The sequence below is a fragment of the Piliocolobus tephrosceles genome, chromosome 10, assembly GCF_002776525.5.
Source record: "Piliocolobus tephrosceles isolate RC106 chromosome 10, ASM277652v3, whole genome shotgun sequence".
NCBI classification, from domain to species: domain Eukaryota; kingdom Metazoa; phylum Chordata; class Mammalia; order Primates; family Cercopithecidae; genus Piliocolobus; species Piliocolobus tephrosceles.
The window spans coordinates 96,652,209-96,673,904 of record NC_045443.1 but is presented as its reverse complement, the minus strand read 5'-3'; the positions used below and the strand labels follow the sequence as shown (position 1 = coordinate 96,673,904).

At 36.6% G+C, this 21,696-nt stretch overlaps 1 protein-coding gene and 1 long non-coding RNA gene across 8 annotated transcripts in view; one reads left to right on the top strand and one right to left on the bottom strand.

Moving 5' to 3' along the window:
• The window catches only part of ANKS1B (ankyrin repeat and sterile alpha motif domain containing 1B), a 1,351,669-nt gene that overhangs the window by 900,614 nt on the left and 429,359 nt on the right, over positions 1 to 21,696 (top strand). The window lies entirely within an intron of this gene.
• On the bottom strand, positions 1,149 to 8,852 carry LOC111521078. The gene is made up of 3 exons (XR_002724870.1): positions 8,660 to 8,852; positions 4,126 to 4,267; positions 1,149 to 1,967 (listed from the first exon to the last, which is right to left on the bottom strand). It is a non-coding gene; the product is annotated as an uncharacterized LOC111521078 (long non-coding RNA).

The following is a 21,696-nucleotide window of genomic DNA, read 5'->3' as shown; positions in this document are numbered from 1 at the left end:
GGGGCCAAGACATGTGCATTGCCCATTGTGGATTTTTTGCTTATTCTCTGCTTTGTGGTATAAAATATTGTTGAAAGTGTCCAGATGGTCTACAGATACCCCTATGGGTATGAGTAATCATGATTTTTAAAAAAGGAAGCATTTATGTTTGTCTGTGGCACAGAAAGTCAAGCTGTTGGAGAAACTGGATATTGGTGAAAGTGCGAAGCATCTTACAGAAGAGTATGGTGTTGGAATGACCCCAGATATGACCTGACGAAACAACAGGATAAACTGTTGAAGTTCTATACTGAAAGTGATGAGCAGAAGATAATGAAAAATAGAAAAACACTGCATAAAGCCAAAATGGAATATCTCAATTGTGTATGGAAGGAATGGATCTGTTGGTGTTGCAGTGAACACATGCCACTTAATGGTATTCTGATTATGAAACAAACAAAGATCTATCACAATGAACTGAAAATTGAAGTTAACCATGAATATTCAAGAAAAGACACAGCATTAGACTTGTAAAGATTGTGGTAGTAAAGCATCTGCTGATTACAAAGCAGTGAAAAAAAAATTTAGTAACAAGTTTGCCAAGGTCATCATTTGTGAAAATCTGATGCCAGAACAAGTCTATAATGTGATGAAACATCACTGTTTTGGCATTATTGCCATTATTGCCTTAGGAAGACACTAACCACAGCTGATGAGATAGCCCAGACAGGAATTAAGGAGGCAAAGGATAATACCTGTGCTGGGATGTGCTAATGCAGCAGGCATACATAAGTGTAAACTTGCTGTGATAAGCAAAAGCTTGTGTCCTTGCTGTTTTCAAGGAGTGAATTTCCTACCATTCTGTTATTATGCTAGCAAAGCCATAGATCATCAGGGACATGTTTCCTGATGGATTTCACAAACATTTTGTACCAGCGGCTCATGCTCACTGCACGGAAGCTGTACTGGATAACAACTGCAATATTTTGTTATTCCTTAACAACTGTTCTGCTCATCCTCCAGCTGAAATTCTCATAAAAAATGTTTATGTCATGTACTTTTCCTCAAATGTGACTTCATTCATTGAGCTATGTGGTTAAGGTATCCTTAAGTCAATGAAAAGGAAATATAAAAACACTTTATTAAACAGTATGCTAGCATCAGGGAACAGAGGTATGGGAGTGGACGTTTTTGAAAAGGAGTTTAACATGAAGAATACTGTATATGCTGTTGTCGAGACTTGGAATGTAGTGACTAAAGACACAGTTTTGCATGCCTGGTACAACCTCTTGTCTGTGACTATGTTCAGTGATGATGATGAACAAATTGGTGCTTTGGAGAATTCCCATATGTCAAGTGTGAAAAAAATGATTTTGGACCTCCTCTCATATGCAGAAAATATGCATTCAGAGCCTATCAGTATATTAGGCTGTTCATGCACTGCAATAAAGAAACATCTGAGACTATGTAATTTATAAAGAGGCTTGATTGGCACATGGCTCTACTGCAGGCTGTACAGGAAGCAGGGTGCTAGCATCTGCTTGGCTTCTGGGGGGCCCTCAGGGAGCCTTTATTGATGGTGGAAGGCAAAGGAGCAGCAGGCATCTCACATGGAGAAAATGGGATCGAGAGAGAAAGAGAATTAGGAGGAAGTGCCAGACACTTTTAAATGACCAGATCTCATGTGAACTGAGAATGAGAGCTCACTTACCACTAAGGGGATGGCTCAAGCCATTCATGAGGGATCTGCCCCCATGATCCAAACACCTCCAACACTGGGGATTACATCTCAAGATGAGATTTTGAGGGGACATTCAAACTATATCAATCAGTAAGCTGGTAGAAGTGCATATTGACAAAGTTTTTTAACATTGAGGTTCCATTTGTTCATTCACTGACCAATCCTGAAGCAGCTGAAATGGTTCTGAATCAAGGTGATCATGATCATAGTAATGATGAAGATGACATTCATACTGAGGAAAAAGTGCCTGTAATGACATGGTGAAAATGTGTGATGGACTTGTTGAATGTCTAGAGCAGCATGCATTCGTAATAAGAAATCAGGTCAGTTTATGAAATCAAAACATTATAGGACAAAAAACATTGTAAATGAGGCAAATAACTCTGGAGGAAACATTTCAAAAAGCCAACCAGTAGAATGCCTCCTGATCCCTGGAGGACCCAGTTCCTACTCTGATGTTTCTTACCACCTAAAAAAATAAAACACAGGGCAGGTGTGGTGGCTCAAGCCTGTAATCCTAGCACTTAGGGAGGCTGAGGCAGGCGAATCACCTGAATTCAGGAGTTTGAAACCAGGCTGGCCAACATGTTGAAACCCCATCTCTACTGAAAATACAAAAAAAAAATTAGCCAGGTATGGTGGCGGGCACCTGTAATCCCAGCTACTTGGGAGGCTGAGGCAGGAGAATCGCTTGAACCCCAGAGGCAGAAGTTTCAGTCAGTGGAGATCATGCCACTGCACTCCAGCCTGAGCAACAGAGCAGGACTCGATCTCAAAAGTAAAAATAAAAATAAGTAAATAAATAAAATAAAAAATAAAACAATATACAGAAACCTTTCAATCAAAACACAGCATCATAGGTGGAGCCTGGAAGCCTGCAACCATTTGTTGTTGCTCTTCTTCAACAGCTGATGCAGGTATTCTGGTGATGCTACTGTGTGGCTTTGCTACCCTGAACACATTATTTTTTCCTGTATTAATGGTTATGTCTTACTTTTTACTGTTAAGTACTTGTGTGTGCGTAAGTATAAAAAAAGATTGCTTATCAGTAGCATATAATTTCAGAATCAGGAATTGTGACGATGCCAAACAACCACAGATTGTCCACATGGGCAGCTGAGATAGTGACACCTTTGCTTTCTGATGGCTCAAGGTACACAAACTTATTTAAATGCACAAAAGTATTTAAAATATTGTATTAAATTACCTTCAGGCTATTTGTACATGATGTATATGAAACACAAATGAATTCCATGTTTAGACTTGGGTCTCTTCCCCAAGATGTCTTATTCTGTATATGCAAATATTCCAAAATTTGAAACACTTCTGGTCTCAAGCATTTGGATAAGGAATACTCAACTTGTAACACAACCAGAGTAGAATCTGAGAAACTTTGCTCAATGTCCATGGAAACTTAAAGATGTTATTTGGCTTTGAGTAGAATTCAACATAGAACAAAGTGTTCTGTGGACACAGTAGAAAGCAACATGTTGGAAATTTTGTCTCTATGTTATTTTAAAAAACAGAATGCATTGTGACTATACAATTCAAATCAATGTCAGTGTTCTTATATCCAACATCAGCTAGCTATGTAAATGCTACCAAGCTGATTTTTAGCACTTTATTTTTAAAAATTTATCTTAGACTCCACAGGTACTGAAGTAAAGAATTCCTTCAGTGAACATCAGTTTTCTTAACTCTATTAACAGTCAATCACTGTTTTATAGAGAGAAAAAATATTACTTACAAGACCAAAAGCAAGAAGAGGAATTCAATGACTATTTCATGATATAGTATATTATTTCATAACTCAAATTGTTTTAAGCAAAAACATATACTTTGAAAATATGATTTTTTTATATTTATAAAATATAAAGGGGCATATCCAAAAATCCAAGGGAAATTCAAGTTTCAGTTGCAGCTTGATTCCCGGTTCTCAAAAAAGGTTATTAGGAACCAGCCTCTTTCCGTTTTTCTACTGTTTATGTTCTGTGTTGGCTTCCTGTTCAGATTCCAAATGGTTCAAGTAAGACTGCCAATATCACCAAGATTAAGTCTTTGCAATCTTATGCCCTGTGTGTACAGCAGAGGGAGGGAGACCCTAACTTTTATTGTACTGAGTTGGATCATGTGGTCAACTCTGAATGAAATATTTTGGCCAGGGGAGCGTAAAAAGCACCCAGATGCATTACTTGTCTGTTGTTGTGTAACAAATCACCACAAAATTTAGCAGCTTAAAACAACATACATTTTTTAATCTCACAATTTCTGTGGGTCACTAATCTAGGCATGGCTTAACTGGGTCCTTGCTTCAGGCCCTTTCACAAAGCTTGAGTCAATGAGTAGGCCAAGGTAGGGGGCTCATCTGAAGGCTTATCTTGAGATACATTTCCAAGTTCACTTACGTGGTCGTTGATAGGATTCAGTTCCTTTTGATCTGTTGGGCTGAGAGCCTCATTTCCTAGATGGCTGTTGGTCATAGATTTTCTTCAATTCCTTGGCATGGGCCTCAACATAGAATCTTGCTTCGTCAAGGAAGAGGATCTCCTAGTAAGCCAGCAAGGAAGAGGATCTCTTAGTAAGATCAAAGTCAGAATTTTGTAATCTAATGGTGGAAGTGACATCTTCCCAATGTTGAGGTATGCTATTAATTAAAAGAAAGTTATTCAAGGGAGAGGGAATTGCACAAAGCCTTCAGTAGAAGGAACTAAGAATCAATGCAACCATCTCAGAAGCCACCTACAGCACCAGATTTGGGTCATATACCTATCCTGGGAGATGATAGGAAAGAAACTCCTCCCAAGCACAGGAACTACGAGTAAGTGAGAGGGTAAATCCCCCAAGGAAAATTGTGATTATCAGAAGAGAAGGACACATGCTTGGTGGTGAATATAACTGTCCATGACAGATTCCCAGGTTGCCTCTGAGTTGTATAGAAAACACAAGAAAAGAAAGCTCTTTTTCTACCCCCAGACTTTGGGTCATTATGAATCTCAATGCTTAGTTTAAAGTACCTAATTATATGTTTATAATACGGTATAAAGATATTTTAGTCTGTTAATTCAACATTTTTAAGCCAGCTCTATTCTTTATTTTTGGTTTATATTATAATTTTCAGTCAATGCTTCTATATGAAATAAATTAAATTTCCTGCATGTGAAGTTTCTGAGATTGTCTTAAGTGTGAAAAATATACACAGAATTGAGGGTCAAATTCTCTGCAAATTTATCCCACTTTACCCAAAGAAACATTTTATGATTGCTGGGAAAATGAAGCAGAAACAAGTTTTTAGCCCTGGATTTTCAGAATATTAGTAGAAAATGGAAATAAGCATTAACTTTGAGGTCAAGACATTTTTCTGGCTTCTGATTTATAAGAATTACAGATTTACCAGTTGATTTTATCAAGAAGGTAAATAAGCATCCATCACAGAAGGTATTTACTCTAATCATTAGATTTCAGAACAGTTAAAATAGTCAGGCTAAGATGAAAAAAATAAATTCAGTGCCTCTTCTGTGTTCATACTTAATATATCTGCTGAAGAGTGATGGATGTTAAAACTGAACCAGAGTTTCCTGATGAATTCTTTCAAAATCACAGATTTAATGGATTTTAGATAGTACCTAACTTACTCAGAGAGGTGATTATTTGAAATTTGTTTCTGATTTGGGAGCCAATTATTATTAATATATTATTACATGTATTATGGTTATTATAGGTAAATACTTATGATAATAATATATAGTCAATATTGTTATAGCTAATATTTATTTTCACTAATATTTATTAAGTGCATATATGCAAGTACTGTTCTAAGCACTTTCTGTATTTATCAACATCTTTAATCCTCTCAGCTATCATCTTTTTCTAAAAATTGTGTATTAATTTATTTTTCATCACTTTGTAAAGAATAAACAAAACACCTGAAATTTTAACATTGCTCTTCTAGCAATTGAAGAGTGTTCATTTGCCATGGCTGTCAAGCTAAGTTTGAACCAACATTAGACCAAGTCTTCTCTATGGGAAGAATCCTCTCATGTCTGACCTCTGCAGCTGAGGCATGGCAGACTAAATTTCTTACACAGGAAGTCCAATCAGCTGTTGAACCAGGGCTTACTTTGTTCTAGGAGACTAAGAATATTTGGAGGCCCCTCTGCATTAAAGACTGTCTCCTAAAATAATTAGTTTGGTCATTTCGTCTATTTGCTATTTAAGAGAAAGAGCCTTACAGGTTTTCTATACTTTTCCACTTCCAGTTTCTTTCCTGTGTTTGTCTGTTTCCCACATCCTCCAGGGGATGTTGGTGCAACAAAAATTTGATCAAATCTCTCTGTTCTCAGGGAAGAAAAGAGTTGTTTTTCGTGGCACACAAGTCCCTTGATTGTCTGTTTCCTATTTATCCTGCCTCCATTTCTGTGCAGATTTCCCTCCTCATACATCCACATATAACCTTTGAAGTATAGCAATAATGAATCATTTGTAGTTCCTCAAACATACCTTTGCACATGCTGTTCCCTCTGCCTGGAACACCATCTTCCTTCTTTTTGCCCCAAAAACTCCTACTACATCTTCAAGGCACAGATTAGATGGTCTCCTCTATAAGCTCTCTATCCAAGCCAAGTTAAGCATCCTCCCCTTCCTTCAACATTTTATATATCTTGCACACATCTTTAATATAGTACTGATCATCCTTTATGGTAATTTTCTCCTCACTAAACTCTAAAATCCTTGAGGCTGGGACATGTTCCCTTTCCTCCCTGGACCTAACACAAAGGCTGTCACACAGACTGGCTCAATGACTTAATTCTCTGATCACCTTCTTCTCAATGAGGATTCAAACATTTGCCAGAAACCTTAAAGAAGGGAAAACAAGAACAAAATGAACGGAATTACTATTTTTTTCCAATCAGGTATGGCCTATATATATAATTTTGTTGTCTGCCAAAAGATTTTAGCATTTTAGGCTTAAATTTCATTTCCTATTTTAGACCATACCCCAGCACATAAGTTGTCAGATCTGTTTTGTAAAGGCTGGTATTTCTTAAGTGCTCCATGAAATTTTAGTTAGAAATAAAATGCAGGGCCTTAGGGAAAATTGAATCCAAGCTCCTGACTTCCCTTAGCACTTAAACATCAGACCATAATCTTGGAGTATTTTCCTATTTAAATCTTGGCGTTATGATCCAGAACTTTGTTGACCCACAGCATTCCCCAATTCTTGGAATGACTGAATCTTTTTCATTTTTCTGTTGTCTGCTACCTCTGCTTTGCATTTCTGTTTTTGAATTTCAGAACAGCTATCCTTTTATCAGGAGGAAGCATTGTTCTTATCGGTCGTCTCTTTTCCTGCTAATTTTTTTTTTTTTTTTTTTTTTTTTTTTTTTTGAGACAGAGTCTTGCTCTGTCGCCCAGGCTGGAGTGCAGTGGCGCCATCTCGGCTCACTGCAAGCTCCACCTCCCGGGTTGACGTCATTCTCCTGCCTCGGCCTCCCGAGTAGCTGGGACTACAGGTGCCCACCACCACGCCCAGCTAATTTTTTGTATTTTTTAGTAGAGACGGGGTTTCACTGTGTTAGCCAGGATGGTCTCGATCTCCTGAGCTGGTGATCTGCCCGCCTCCTGCTAATTCTTATTGTCAGTTTTTCTCCATAAGGAAGAAGGATATGTAGTTTATAATTCTCAGCTCAGAGGACATCTAGGACTGGAAAAATGGGATACTGCTACTTACTAGTTAAAAATAGATTTGTTAGTCAATAGCTTTCTTATTCTTTCCTACAGAAATCAACACTGTTCACTCCTAGCTTCTACACCTGTATCACAAGATGTAAAAGACGGGAAGGCAGGCTTACACAGACACCAGCACTTTAGTTATTAGTGGAATACAGTTTCTTTCTCCGATGTGGGCATAGCCTTCTTAAAAAATTGTGTGCTTTTTTTAAACCAGTGCCTTCAAAAATAACCAACTTTATTTAAAATATGTTAAAATAACTAATTATCCCTTTTGCTAATTACAGTAGAAATAAGAATCATCCTTTCTTTGCCAGTCTTGGCCCCATGTAGTTTTTTCTCTTTTTACTTTTAGATAAATTGCAAAGACCAGGCTGCTTAGTGCTGAAGACCTGGCTATTGGTGCATATTAGATAAGACAAAGCCTCTAACAACATCATGGGTTTGGGAATTCTGATCACTTCACGGTAAAATTAGCTTTCCTTTTATTTGGCCAGACTGCTCACCCCATGCATTTTTGTCTGTTGGAAACAAAGAGAACTGGGCAAGGAAATGCACTGATGGCTCAGGACCAGTCTCTTGGTCGAGGGACTGAATGAACAACACAAGTATATATTTTACTGGCAATAAAGATAATAATATATACCTAGGATTGAAATAACTCTAAGTTACAGTGCTTTTTTCACGTGCTATTTCATTTCAGCTTCAAATGAAACCATGAGATAGATGGGGTGAGGTGTCCCCCCTCATTCTCCCAAAGAACAACTAAGCCCCCAGAAACTAGTTTATTGCTCTATATTAAAAATAGAAGCAGCAAATATTTAAATCATGGAAAAGAGCCAGGATTCAAACCCAGGCAGTCTGGCTCGAGAGTCTGGGCTACCGACCTCCACACTGTCCCCCATCTCATCAAGGCAGCTGTCTTCTGGACACATAGCGCAGGCATCCATGCATTGCAGACCAGCTGAGCACCCATGTGGAAACAGCACTGAAGCTACAATATTTCAAAATTACAGCAGAGCCCTTTGCTGACATGAAATAAAAATATCCAAGTGCTAGGTTTTACTCTTCTTCCACCTCTTGTTATTTTCTCCTGCCTTTTCTCATGGCTTTTCACATTAGAAGCCAAGAATAATGAATGTAAGGTGAAGAGGGGAAGGAGAATAAACAACAACAAAATAACCCCAAAAGGCCCTTTTAAAACAAACTTACTGGCATGTGTATGGATGAGCATTCTCACTCCTGCAAAAGGGCAAATTTCCCATCCTGTGCACCTGGAACAGAGAAGCAGCATAGAGTAGTGGCTAAAAGTTTGGGAGGCTCCAGAGCCTAACTTTGGGAGGCTCTGGAGCCAGGCTACTTAGGGTTCAAGTTTTAAACGGGCAGCTTTAGACAGTTCATAACTTCTCTGTATCTTATTTTCATTTCCTGTAAAAGGAGATGATAATGACAGTACTACTAGTTTACTGTAGCCAATACATGTAGAACATTTAGAATAGAAGCTGACTTCCAGTAAATAAATGCTCAATATATGTTTGCCATTGTTTTACATAATGAGATAACATATATAAAAAGCCAGACACATAGTAGGTGCTCAATAAATATTAGCTACCTTCTATTTTCTATGGCTTTGATAACTGGAAAAACTCACATTCTTTGAGAAGTATGTGCCTTATGTCAGTTACCTTGATGCTAGGATAAACAGATAGTTATTACATTTTGGAGGGTTCAGCCAGTTTCTTCATCTTTTTTTTTAAACTCTTGTCCAGAAGTTTTCCTTCATCCTTCCCAAATGTCATTTGCCTTCTTAGCAAACATAATTAACTGCTGCCTCTGCCAAATCATTTTACTCACCTTAACTCTTTCATCAGAGTTTTACCAAGTAACACCTATTAAATCAGGTAGTGTTTTCACTAATGTATTTCTCCTCTCTATGTGGTCACAATAGGAAGTCATGTCTCTAAGTTTTAATTTCTCATCTCAAAGGACATTTCTCTAAATGAGGAACTCGTTTTCTCCACGAGGCTATAAATTTCACAAGTATATGGATATTCAAAGCTATCTCCCTACCGCCTGGCAAAATGCTTAGAATATAAATATTTATTGAAGAAATCAGTGAATGCTGAAGAAATGAATAAAGTATAAAAAGAAGTATTTCTCCCCTAATTAACTGGAACCTAATTAAGAAATGTCTGAAATTAATCAGAATATTAGCTGCCTTTTACTTTTAAAAGAGTAAATTAATTTTAGATACCTAAACTAATATTATGAGTTTATTTTAATACAGTTATGACAGTTTTCAGACAATGTCCTGAAATAACACATTTATCCCAATCTCCTAGGACTGCAATGGCTATGCAATATACAAGAAGACTGATATTAAGAACATGCCAAAATTGAAGTACTACAGAGTTTCACCCCCTCAGGATCACCATGGCATTATAATATAGAGTAGGTCATTTGGTCTTCAAATTTACTGTTCCCGCTGCCTAGAGCTTTACCTAGGTGCCGGAATGGCTTGTTCCCTCAATACCTTCAAGTCTGTGTTCAAATATTACCTTTTCAGAGAGGCACTCTCTGATTATTCTGAGAAGCAGTCTCTGATTATTCTGTCTAAAATAAGTTACTTCCCTCCCCATCATTCCGTATTTCCTTTTTCTACTTTTAATTTTTTTAACTTTTTTTTTTTTTTTTTAATGGAATTTTGCTCTTGTTGCCCAGGCTGGAGTGCGGTGGTGCGATCTCAGCTCACTGCAACCTCCGCGTCCCGGGTTCAAGCGATTCTCCTGCCTCAACCTCCTGAGTAGCTGGGATTACAGGCTCCCGCCACCATGCCCGGCTAATTTTTTTTGTATTTTTAGTAGAGATGGGGTTTCACTGTGTTGGCCTGGCTGATCTCATACTCCTGACCTCAGGCGATCCACCCGCCTCAGCCTCCCAAAGTGCTGGGATTACAGGCGTGAGCCACTGCACCTGGCTTAACTTTTTAAACTAGGCTTATTGAGGTATAATTAACCTACAACAAATGGCACGTATTTAAAGTGTACCCTTTTTGATACTTGAGAAATGTATACACACCTGTGAAACCATCACCACAATCAAGAAAAGGAATATATTCATCAGCCGTAAAAGTTTCCTTTTGCCCCTTTGTAATCCTACCAATCTTGTCCTATCCCCAAGGAGCCGTTCATCTGTTTTCTGTCACTATAGTTAAGTTTGTACTCTCTAGAACTTTATATAAATGGAATCATACAGAAAGTATTCTTTTGGTCTGGTTTCTTTCACTGTGCAAAATGATTTTGACATGCATCCGTGTCTTGAGTGTATAAACTATCCATTCCTTTTTATTGCTGAATAATACTCAATTGTATAGATATGCCACAATTTGTTTTTCCATTCATCTGTTGATGGACTTTTAGGATGTTTCTAGTTGTTGGCTATTACAAATAAAGCTACTGTGAACATGCCTATACAAGTCTCTGTATGACATATGTTTTTATTTCTTTTGGGTAAATATTCAGCAGTAAAATGGCTGGGTCATCTAGTGGGTGTATATTTGGCTTTTTAAGAAACCATCAGGCCGGGCGCGGTGGCTCAAGCCTGTAATCCCAGCACTTTGGGAGGCCGAGACGGGCGGATCACGAGGTCAGGAGATCGAGACCATCCTGGCGAACACGGTGAAACCCCGTCTCTACTAAAAAAAAAATACAAAAAACTAGCCGGGCGAGGTGGCCGGAGCCTGTAGTCCCAGCTACTCCGGAGGCTGAGGCAGGAGAATGGCGTAAACCCGGGAGGCGGAGCTTGCAGTGAGCTGAGATCCGGCCACTGCACTCCAGCCTGGGTGACACAGAGAGACTCCGTCTCAAAAAAAAATAAAAAAAGAAACCCATCAAACTGTTTTCCAAAGTGGTTGTAACATTTTCTATTCTCACCAACAGGGAATGAGAGTTTCTCTTAGTTCGCATCATTGTCACCACTTGGTATCGTCCGCCTTTTTAGTTTTAGACATTCTAACAAGTAGTATCTCATTGTTATTTTCGTTTGCATTTTCCTAATGACTAGCGATGTTGAGCATCTTTTCAAATGCTTATTTCCCTTCCATATATCTTCTCTGATTCTGTTCAAATCTTTTGCTCATTTTTAAAAATTGATTTATTTTCTTATTTTACTGAGTTTTGAGAGTTCTTTATATATTCTGGATATACGTTTGTTATCACATAATTCACAAATGTTCTCTTCTAATCAGTGGTTTGTTTTTCATTCTCTTAATATTGTCTTTCAAAGAGAAGAGTCTGAAAATTTTAGTTTTTATCATTTTTTTCTTTTGTAATTGTACTTCTAGTACCTAACATAAGGTTAAGACTTTCCCTAAATTTTTTCCTAAGTTTTCTTCTAGAAATTTTGTAGTTTTAGAATGTATGTGTAGGCCTATGATACAGTTTGAGATAATTTTTATATATGATGAAAGATATGGATCAAATTAATTTTTTGGCATATAGGTATTCTATTCTTCCAACATAATTCATTGAAAGTCTCTCCTTTCTTTACAGATCTGATTTTTCACCTTTGTCAAAAGTCAATTGACCCTCTGTGTGTCACACTGTTCCTGAACCCTGTATTTTGTTTCATTGATCTGTTTGTCTATCTTGATCCCAATATCCTATTGTGTAGATAATGTCTTTATAATAAGTGTTAAAGTCAGGTAATATAGCTTTGTCAACTTTGTTCTTTTTTTCAAAGTTGTTTTGGTTATTCTGGGGCATTTGCATTTCATGTGAAATTTAGGAGAAGCTTGACAATTTCTACCAAGCAAAGCACCTCTGTTGGGATTTTGATTAGGATTAAATTGAATTTATAGACGTATTTGGGAAAAACAGATATGTTCACAATGTTGACTGTGCCAATTCATTAACATAGTGTATCTTTCCATTTATTTAGGTCATGTATGATTTTTCCCAGCAATATTTAATTGGGTTTGACACATCTTTTGACAGTTTTATTCCTTAGAATTTCATAGTTTTGGTGCTGTTGTAAATTATGTTGGTTTTTATTTCAAATTCCAATTGTTTATTGTTAGTGTGGAGAAATACAGTTGATGTTTGTATATTGATCTTATATCCTGCAACTTAGCTAAACTCACTTATTATTTCTTACAGTTTTTATGTAGGCCTCATAGGATTTTATACATAGAAAACCATGCCATGTGTGAATAGAAGCAAGAAGCACTTCTACTGCTTCCTTTCCAATATGAATGCATTTTATTCTTTTTTGTAACTTACTGCACTAACTAGAACCTCCAGTACAATGTTGGGTAGAAGTGTTGAAAGTGGACATCCTTGCTGTGTTTCTAACCTTAACAGAAAATCATTAAGTCTTTCACAACTTAGTATGGTAATAACTGTAGGTTATTTATAAATGCCTTTTTATCAGGATTAAGAAATTTCTTTCTATTTTGCTGAGAGTTTTTATGATAAGTAGATGCTGGATTTTGTCAAATGATTTCTTGCATCTGCTGAGATGATTGTATGGTTTTTCTTTATTAGTTAATCTGATGAATCACATTAATTGATTCTCCCATGTTTTAAGAGACCTTGCATTATTGGGGTAAACCTCACTTAGCCATATTGTATTACCTCATATATATTGTTGGATACTATTTGCCAAAATTTTGTTAGAATTTTTACATCTATGTTTATGACAGACATTGATATATATGGTTTTCGTTTCTCATAATGTCTTGATCTGATTTTGGTATCAAAATAATGCTGGCTCCATAGAATGAGTTGGCAAGTATTCTCTCTCTTCAACTTTCTGGAAGAATTGCTATTATTTCTTCATTATATATTTGGTAGAATTTAACACTAGAGCCATTGAGGCCTGAAGTTTTGTTTTGTTTAGTATGAAGATTTTAACTGCAAATACAATTACTTCAATAGGTGGAGAGCTAGTCAGTTATGAATTTTTCTACTTGAGTGAGGTTTGGTACCTTGCTTCTTTCAATGAATTTGTCATTTCATCTAAGTTGCTGAATTTACTAATAGTTATTCATAACATTTCTTTATTATCCTTTTTATAGCCATAAAATCTCTTAGGCTGTCACTTCTCTCATTCCTGGTATTGATTACTTCTTTATTCTCCTTTATTTCCTGGTCAGCCTGAATAGAGATTTACCAGTTGGACTAATCAACTCAAAAAACAGCTTTTGTTTTCATTGATTTTTCTCTATTGACCTTTTGTTTCTTTTATTTCCCCTCTTATCTTTAATTTCCTTACTTCTGCTTATTTTTGTTGGAGTTAGCTTTCATCTTGCTCTCATTTCTTAAAGTGAATTCTGAGGTAAATGAATTGAAATTCTTGTCGTTTCAAAGGTAGGCATTGTTCCTTACTAGTATAGTGGTGAGTTTTTATGCCTGTCTAATATAGGCATTTAGTACTATACATTTATCTTCAAGTACCATTTTACCTGCATATCACAAATTTTGATTCACTCTGTTTTTATGATTAATCAGTTTAAAATATTTTCTGAATATATGGGAAACTATTCTAACTAAACTACAAACAAATGGAAACAGAAACCTCAAGATTAAAGGATATGAAATAGTGGTGACCAATGAATCTTTACAATAATTAAATCTAAAATGAAATGTATAAACCAACTGGGAGTGTGCCTAAGACTCTTTAAATAGGAGGAATACACTATGAGGAAAGTCTAGTAATCAACTAGGAAAATGTTTACTAAATGATTATCAGCAAAACCTAGGAACTGGTTGGGAATAAGGCAGATGGGTAAAGGAAAAGCATTCCAGAGGTCACATGTGGTTGTAGGAAAAAGAGAATGAAGAAGGGAAAACATTCTGAGGTTCTAATTTTACTGGAGTATGAAGGATATAGAGCATTTTTGAGAGGGAAATAATTGGTAATGTATTTTCAGGTAATCATAGAAAAGTATATATCTGATCATTACAGCAGGGAAAAATAAAGTAACCTTGAAAGGAATAGAGAAGTATCTCAGAGTTGCAAAGTTAAAAAGGGAAAAATAGAGTGAATAAGAATGTCACCAGAGTACCAAAAATGAAGAAAAGGAAAATGAGGAAACAACAATGTAAATAAATATTAACATAAAATAAGATGGAATAGTTAAAATCAAGCATGATTGTCATTACTCCAAATTGTATTTGCCCATTAAAATGTAAGCCAATAAAACTCCAGATTAAAAAATTACAGCTCCGGGCTATTTATGAGACACATTTTTAAATGCTAATTTTTTAAAGTTAAAAATATTGGAATAGACAAAAAAAACATGATCCATAAAAAAAATTGGTAAAAAATCCAACAAATGCCTAGTATCTGGTCTATGTAAAGAATTCTCAAAACTCAACAGTAGAAAAACAATCCAATGAAGAAAAGAGCAAAAGACATGAACAGACGTTTTAACAAAAAGATACAGTCAATAAGATTTTGTTCAACATGATAAGCCATGAGGGAAATACAAATTAAAACCACAATGAAATATCACTACATACCTATCAGAATGACTACATAAAAAAAAATTGACAACACCAAATGCTAGTGAAGATGCAAAGAAAGTGGATCATTTGTATGCTATTAATGGGAATGTAAAATGGCACAGCCACTCTGGAAAAGAATGGGTAAATGGTATGGACATCCATATCATGGAATACTACTCAGAAATGAAAAAATAAGCTGCTGACACACTGAATAATTTGTATGGATTTCAGAGGAATTCTGCTGAATGAAAAATCCCAATTCCAAAAGGTTACACAGTATATGATTTTATTCATGTAACATTCTTGAAATGATAAAATGATAGAGATGGACACAGATTAGTAGTTGCCAGGGGTCAAAAAATGGGAAAGGGAGGAAGAAGGCTATGGTCAGAAAAAAGTTCCAGGAGGGATTCTTACAATGGTGCTGTCGGTGTCTCAACTGTGATGACAGCCACATGATCTACTCATGTGATAAAATTGTACAGAACTAAACACACACACACACACACACACACACACACAGAGTGCATGTAAAACACAGGACATATAAACAGGGTCAATGGATTTTTTTCAGTGCCAATGACCTGGCTGTGATATTGTGATACGGTGCTAAAGTCATACAGGATGTCACAACTGGAGAAAACTGAATAAAATCTATGCAGAATCACTCTATTATTTCTTATAAATTCATGCAAATTGACAATTATTTCAAAATAAAAATCTTTAAAAAAAGAAAATAAAAGGATGGATATCGGGCAAAGATATCCTAGAGATAGCAGGCAAAGAACTGAATAAACAGTGGTTCATCCACATTATGGACTATTATGTAGTTATTTTTAAAAAGTTTTAAATAACTAAAAATAACTATTTTAACTTTTTAGAAATAACCAATAAATAATCAATTAAAACTCATTTACTTAGTAGAATTTTTTTTTTTTTTTTTTTTTTTTTTTTTTTTTGACAGACTCGCTCTGTCGCCCAGGCTAGGGTGTGGTAGTGTGATCTCAGCTCACTGCAACTTCCACCTCCCGAGTTCAAGTGATTCTCCTCCCTCAGCCTCCACAGCAGCTGGGACTACAGGTGCCTGCCACCATGCCTGGCTAATTTTTGTATTTTTAGTAGAGACAACGTTTCACCATATTGGCTAGGCTGGTCTTGAATCCTGACCTTGTGATCCGCCTGCCTCGGCCTCCCAAAGTGCTGAGATTAGGCGTGAGCCACCACGCCTGGCCGGTAGAATTTTTATAAGATGTTAAATGAGCAAACTAGGGTTCAGAAAAGTGAGTGATATTATTTCATTTTGATGAAACCGTACCAAAAATACTCTCCCATATACTTATATATCTGAACATATCTGCCTTTGTGTGTGTGTTATTTGAAAATGGGTAAATATATGTGAATATATATACCAGTTTGTTAACATGAATAACCTTGCAGGGAGGATGGATGATGCAGATTGCAGGACAGGAATGGAGGAAGGAGTAACCAAGAAAACTAGAGAAGAAAAAAAACCCAGATCATTAAAACTAGCAATATGTATGAAACAATCCCAATGTATATTTATATACAATTATGTATGTGCATTTTGTTCTTGTAAATTTAAAGAAATTTTAAGATTTATTTTTATTGTTATTTCATATCATCATTCAATAATTTTAAATCTACTGATACACTATATAAAATATATATATAAATAACTGATTTAAAAGGTACAATTCAGTTGTTTTTAGTATATTCACAGAGTTGTGCAACTGTCGTCGCAATTTTAAAACATTTTCATCACTCTAAAAAGAAACCCTAAATCCATTAATAGTCACTTTTCATAGTTCCCTTCTCCAGCCCTAGGAAACCCCTAATCTACATTCTGTCTCTATAGATTTGTCTGTTCTTGACCTTTTATTTAAACAGAATTATACAATATATAGTCTTTTATAACTAGCTTTTTTTTTTCACTTGGCGTGATGTTTTCAAGGTTTGTGAAATTTGCAGCATATATCAGCACTTCATTTATTTTTATTGTCAAGTAATATTCAATTGTATGGATGCATCACATTGTATTTATCTTCTCAAGGGTGTAGCCTTGGCCATCTGCACAGTTTTGGGATGGCAGTGGTTATACCACGGCTCTCTTTGTCTCTTTTCCTAATCTTTCTGTTGTCTGTCTCATTTGATATCACATCCAGATATTAGACTCCAGTAATTGCCTGCTGATTGCTCTATTGTTTTTGACAATCCATCAGCTATAAATTGCTCCAGAGTCTGCTCCAATTAAATTTGGCAAGGAGGAATTTTTGAAGCTAGTATTTGAAGTTTCTTTTGACCTCAACAGGGCTCTTCTTAACTGTCTTTCTCTGTTTCTCTAAAATTAGCTAACCTACCATTTAGCTTATTTCTCTACTGTAGCTGTTAGTCACTTTTTGATTGTTTGTCACCAAAATATCTCCACTGGGTTTTGGGGGGGGGATTTTTTTGTTTTGGTTTGTTTTGTTTTTTTACAGACAGGGTCTTGCTGTGTTACCCAGGATGGAGTGCAGTGGTGCAAATCATAGCTCACTGCAGCCTTGGGGTCCACCCATCTCAACCTCCTGAGTAGCTGGGATGATAGGCACATGCCATCATCTCTGGCTACTTTTTAATTGTTAGTAGAGATGGAGGGCTTGCTATGTTGCCCAAACTGGTCTCAAATTCAAGCAATCCTCTCGCCTCAGCCTACCAAATTGCTGGGATTACAGGAATGAGCCACTGTGTAATCTCCATTGATTTTGATGACACGTTTAGGTTTAAACTTCCTCACACTCTGTGTCAAATAAACTCAGTTTCATAAACAAATGGAAAAACATTCTGTGCTCATGGATTGAAAGAATCAATATGGTTAAAATGACCATACTTCCCAAAGCAATCTACAGATTCAATGCTATTCCTATCAAACTACCAACATCAGTTTTCACAGAACTAGAAAAAACTTTTCTAAAATTCATGTTGAATCAGAAAGAGCCCGAATAGCCAAAGCAATCCTAAACAAAAAGAACAAAGCCAGAGGCATCGCATTGCCTGACTTTAAACTATACTATAAGGCTACAATAAACAAAATAGCATGGTACTGGTACAAACACAGACACATAGACCAATGGAAGAGAATAGAGAACCCAGCTCTAAAGCCACATACCTACAGCTACCTGATATTTGACAAATCAACAAAAATAAGCAATGAGGAAAGGACTCCCTATACAACAAATCGTGCTGGGATAGCTGGCTAGCGATATGCAGAAGAATGAAACTGGACACCTACCTTTCACCATATACAAGAACTACCTCAAGATGGATTCAAGATTTAAATATAAGACCTCAAACTATAAGAATCCTAGAAGAGGCCGGGCATGGTGGCTCATGCCTGTAATCCCAGCACTTTGGGAGGCCGAGGTGGGCAAATCACAAGGTCAGGAGATCGAGACCATCCTGGCTAACACGGTGAAACCCTGTCTCTACTAAAAATACAAAAAAAAAAAAAAAAATAGCCTAGCATGGTGGTGAGTGCCTATAGTCCCATCTACTCAGGAGGCTGAGACAGGAGAATGGCATGAACCCAGGAGACAGAGATTGTAGTGAGCCGAGATAGCACCACTGCACTCCAGCCTGGGTGACAGAGCAAGACTCCATCTCAAAAAAAAAGAAAGAATCTTAGAAGAAAACCTAGAAAACACCATTCTGGACATTGGCCTTGGGGAAGAATTTATGACTAAATCCTCAAAAGCAATTGCAACAAAAACAAAAATTGATAAGTGGGACCTAACTAAATTAAAGAGCTTCTGTACAGCAAAAGAAACTATCAACAGAATAAAAAGACAACCTACAGAATGTACAGAATGGGAGAAAATATTTACAAACTATACTTCCAACAAATATCTAATATCCAGAATCTATAAGGAACTTAATTGAACAAATAAAAATAAATAACCACATTAAAAATGGGCAAAAGACATGAACAGACACTTCTCAAAAGAAGACATACAAGTGGCCATAAAACATACGAAACAATGCTCAACATCACTGATCATCAGAGAAATGCAAATCAAAGACACAATGAGATACCATTTCTCACCAGTCAGAATGGCTATTACTAAGAGACATAATAGCTGCTGGCGAGGCTGCAGAAAAAAAGGGATGCTTATGCACTGTTGGTGGGAATGTCAATTAGTTCAGCCTCTGTGGAAAGCAGTTTGGAGATTTCTCAAAGAACTTAAAAGAAACTACCATTTGACCCAGCAGTCCCATTACTGGGTCTATATCCAAAAGAAAATAAATCATTCTGCCAAAAAGATATCTGTACTAATATGTTCATCGCAGTACTATTCACAATAACAAAGACATGGCATCAGCCAGGGTACTCATCAATGGTGGACTGGATAAAGAAAACATGGTACATATATTCCATTGAATACTATGCATCCATTAAAAAAGAAAAAAAATTATATCGTTTTCAGCAACATAGATGCAGCTGGAGACCATTATTCTAAGGAAATAAATGCAGGAACAGAAAACCAAATGCTGTATGTTCTCACTTATAAGTGGGAGCTAAATATTGGGTATTCATGGACATGAAGAAGACATCAGTAGAAACTGGGCACTACTGGAGTAGGGAAGGATGGAGGGGGACAAGGTAAGAAAAACTATTGTGTACTATGCTGAGTATCTGGGTGACAGGATCATTCATGCCCCAAACCTTAACATCACATAACATACCCAGGTGGCAAACCTGAACATGTACTCCTAAATCCAAAATAAAAATTAAAAACAAACAAATAAGTCAACCTCTTGGGGGAAAGCTTTAGAGCTTTCTATTCTTATAAACTGACTCTCCCTTTAAGCAAAATCTTTGAGCCGATCTTCCACGCAAGGGGCAGGAATGATAGCCTCTGGTCTTCTTAGTTTACCTTTCTGGGCATGGAACCTCTATCCTATATGTAAGCAGTCGAGGGCAGTCAAGATCCCAATATTTTTGGCCTGACCCAGCTGGGATGAACTTTCCACTCTATGAATGGGGTCTGGGTGGAAGAAGGGAGCCCCTGACCTCTCAGCCACACTTACCAGGAATTGAACTTCTACAACTTAGATTTAGAGGAAATTGGAAATGTTGGCCTGCCTCTTTTGATGAGATCCCATGCCTCTTGGTTGGGATTTGAGGAGAAGGGAAGCCCTTTCTCTTGAATACTTTCAACCAAAGTGGAGCATCTATGGAGATGAGTTGCAGGGGAAGGAGGGGCCAGAGGAAGCCATGGCTCAAGTGCTACAGAATCTCAGAATCTCTGTTCTTACCAAGTTTTAGTGTCTGTTTTTGGAATAAACATTTTCACATAATATGCTCTTAGGACACTTTGCAAAGACTTTGATGGTTGGTTTTTGTTGGCATTGTTTTCGGTTTTTGTTTGTGTAGGGTTTTTTTATTGTTTGTTTATAATTTTCAACAGTTAAGTTTTTTGACTGGGGCTTGGACCTGTGGAGCTCCTCACACTGCCATTATGGGAGTAAAACCCCTAGAATTATTATTTTTTAAAAGACTGTGACAAAGAAAATTCCTGTTTTCACCACATACTCTGAGCTTCAGTTTCCCTATGGTAAATGGGGATAATAATTCACACCACACTGCCTAGGACATGGTAGCCTGGAATAATGGTCAGTTTCTTCTTTCCCTCCTCTTGTCTCACTTTTGGAATTAAGGACATTCTAGTTGAATAAAGGTTCCTGCCTAATTAGTGTGTTGTTATGCTTTAAGAATTTTAAGACTCCATAAAAGTATTTTAGGTAAAGCGAGTAATATATTTAAACACTACTACATAGTGATCTTCAGACCTGAACCAAGATTCTTTTAGAGGTTTGACTCATGAGAAAAATACTTTAACAAAACCACAAACAAACAACATGACTCAGGGTCTTTTTTTTTCCCTTCTTCCCTCTTTTTTATACCTCCCTCTACCCCATCCTCTCCCAGCTCATCCTCCATGTATTATAACATTTTGTCAACATATAAAAATTATTGAATAAAAATTGAAGGATTGAATAGCTAAAAGAATAAAATTCAGGCAGTCTATATAAACTTTGTAAAGCAGTTCATAACCAGTATTTTCTCTGAGTTGTGTTCTTATATAGCAGTCTGAACCTTGAAATAACCCCCACCACAAATATACTCTCTTTTGTAATATATAATTTTATTTATTTTTATTGATCTAAGGGGTACAAGTACAGATTTGTTACATGGATATATCCATAGTGGTGAGGTCTGGGCTTTTAGTGTACCCACCACCAAAATAGTGTACACTGTACCCATTATGTAATCTCACATCCCTCATCCTTCTCCCACTCTCCCCCTTTCTGAGTCTGCAGTGTCTATTAGTCCACTCTCTATGTCTATGCACACACACATTTTTTCTCTCCTCTTCCTCTTTACTTCTCTCTATATTAAGAAGTGAGAATCTCAAGAAAGCCATTTCCAATATCATTTATTCATTTAGTTACTCATGCATTTATTTAATAAAGTTTATTTAATAAGTAGGATGTGTATGGTGCTCTGCCAGGTACTTTGTCCCTGGTTTGCATTTTAAGAGATGAAACAGGTTTGAAGAATTGGCCAATCAGCATGTGCCTTGCCAAGCCAAAATGTTATTGTCATGTTTGTTCAATTTCTATGTAGTATACTCAACTGTTTATAATTTAAAATGACCAGGAGGAGCACTGTGGTTGTGATCC